Source organism: Oratosquilla oratoria, chromosome 12 (assembly GCF_046742065.1).
Source record: "Oratosquilla oratoria isolate Oo_2021 chromosome 12, ASM4674206v1, whole genome shotgun sequence".
NCBI classification, from domain to species: Eukaryota; Metazoa; Arthropoda; class Malacostraca; order Stomatopoda; family Squillidae; genus Oratosquilla; species Oratosquilla oratoria.
The window spans coordinates 7,524,818-7,527,317 of NC_134788.1; positions in this window are offsets into that span (position 1 = coordinate 7,524,818).

The following is a 2,500-nucleotide window of genomic DNA, read 5'->3' on the forward strand; positions in this document are numbered from 1 at the left end:
GCTTGGGTAATTTCTGGAGGGGTTTACTGAAATGTATTCAGTAATTTGTGTCTATGATTTCGTTTGTTTGGTCTATTATCTTCTTTGTTTTGTGATCTGAGCGGGTATATGTTTTTATATGGATATATTACAACGTAAATGAAAAGGTTGATACGGATATTTGAGTAAAATACTGTTTTTATGTTGCGTTTTGTGAATCGTCTGAGATAAAGGAAAATTTTGCTTTAACCCATTCAACTCCGATGACAAGATGTCTTGTCATTTGGTCAAATAAAACAAAAAATCATAATAAAACAACAAAATGTTTGATGATCAAACAGCACCAGAAAAATATGACGTCATCAGTCCTCCTCGAGGAGGACTGATGACGTCATATTTTTCTGGTGCTGTTTGATCATCAAACATTTTGTTGTTTTATTATGATTTTTTGTTTTATTTGACCAAATGACAAGACATCTTGTCATCGGAGTTGAATGGGTTAATTGTCGTATAACTAGTTATTCTTCTTAAAGTTTTATTTTGTGTTATCCATAGGCTTTTTTATTTCTTGAACACCATTTTTAGGGGTTTGTTCAGAAGTATATTTCTTGCCGTCGAAATTCTATGCCTGCTACTCAGTTGAGTTCAGTTTCTCTGCCAGGTCCTTGTGTACTGACAACACTAAAACCAACGTTGCTGAGGAGTTGTGTTTTCAAACCAAGACTATCCTTCTCCAGCGACCTTTCTTGAGGTTCAACCTCAGACGGTGACAATCTGTCAATAAACATTAATGATGCAGCAAAGGTTTGGAGTTGCGTGGGCTGATTGGCGGTAAATTCTGCCCGTCCTCACTCATCCCAGCTCTTTCCGTCCTCACTCAACACAACTGGATGAAGTCCTCTAGTACTACAGTATACACACTACATACAACGTGCGTGTGGGTGTAGGTGTAGGCGTGTATTTACTCAAATATAATGAACGAGAAACAGATCTATACTCGTGAGTTCCGTCCCCTGAACTCAATTTACCATAATTTGCCTGAAATTCATGTATGATATTTGTTTGCACCATAACAGTGTGGGTTTAGGAAAGGTAGGGGTGCGCGAATAATATTTTTGTGGCTAGACACTTGTAAGAAAACTTTAGCAAAAGGTAAGGATTTTTTTTTTTTTTTTTTTTTTTTTTTTTGAGGGGGGCATTATGAATTTGGAAAAGGTTTATCACAGGGTGAACAGGAAGGCAATGTGGTGAGTTTTGCAGACATATAGGATCGGGGGAAAGCTGATAAGAACAGTCAAGAGTTTTTTACGAGAGTAGTAGAGCCTGTGTTAGGATTAGACATGGAAAGAGCGAGTGGTCTGAGATAAAGGTGAGATTGCGATAGGGATCTGCCACGTGGCCATGACTGTTCAATGTGTAAATACAAGGGTAATGGGCAGTTAAAGAAAATGGAGAAAAGTTGTGGGAGGGGATCCAGTTGTTGTTTGCTGACGACACTGCACATGTGGCAGGGTTGGAGGAGGGATTAAGGGGGTTAGTGACGGATTTTGAGAAGGTATGCGATTGGAGGAAGTTGAAGGTAAGGTGATGAGATGTACAATGGGAAAGGATGGCAGCAGTTTGGAAATAAGTCTTAAAGGAGCGATGCTGGAGGAAGTGAATGGCTTTAGGTATTTGGGGTCACATGTGGCAGGAGAGGGAGAAGTGGTGGTGGAGGTAACTCGTAGATTGAGAGAAGCAAATAAGTGCCTTGGGGGATTTAAAACTGTAATGTGATATATACATTTGGGAATGGGTGCAAAGAGGAGATTATATGAAGGGGTGATTGTGTTGACAGCACTGTATGGGGGCAGAGACATGGGGTTAACCCATTCAACTCCGATGACAAGATTCTTGTCATTTGGTCAAATAAAACAAAAAATCATAAAACACCAAAATGTTTGATCAAACACCAGCAAAGTACGACGTCAGTCCTCGCTTCGCTCGCGAGCGAAGCGAGGACTGACGTCATACTTTTCTGTTGTTTGATCAAACATTTTGGTGTTTTATGATTTTTTGTTTTATTTGACCAAATGACAAGAATCTTGTCATCGGAGTTGAATGGGTTGAAGAGAGCGCCAGAGAGAAACATTTTTAATGTGTTCAGATGAAATGTCTGAGAAGTATAATGAGGGTTTACAAGGTTGGATAGAGTGAGAAATGAGGAGGTGAGCAGGAGACCGGGGTTGGAAAAAGAGATGGCAAATAGGGTTTGATGAAAGAGTATTGGGATGGTTTGCATACATGGAAAGAATGAGTGAAGAAATATTAGTAAAAGAAGTGTGGAAAGCAGAGGTGGAAGGAGTGAACTTAAGGGGAATGTCTGTTGAGCAAGGGAGGGAGAAGGCAGAAGATTAGGATTACTGGAGAGTGGCTGTGTATAAATGATACTGTTATGCAAGGAAGGGGGGGAGGTGTAGAGATGCTTATGTGTGAATATTTTGACGCAGTCCGAAGAGATTTCTCCTCGTCTTCTCTTTTC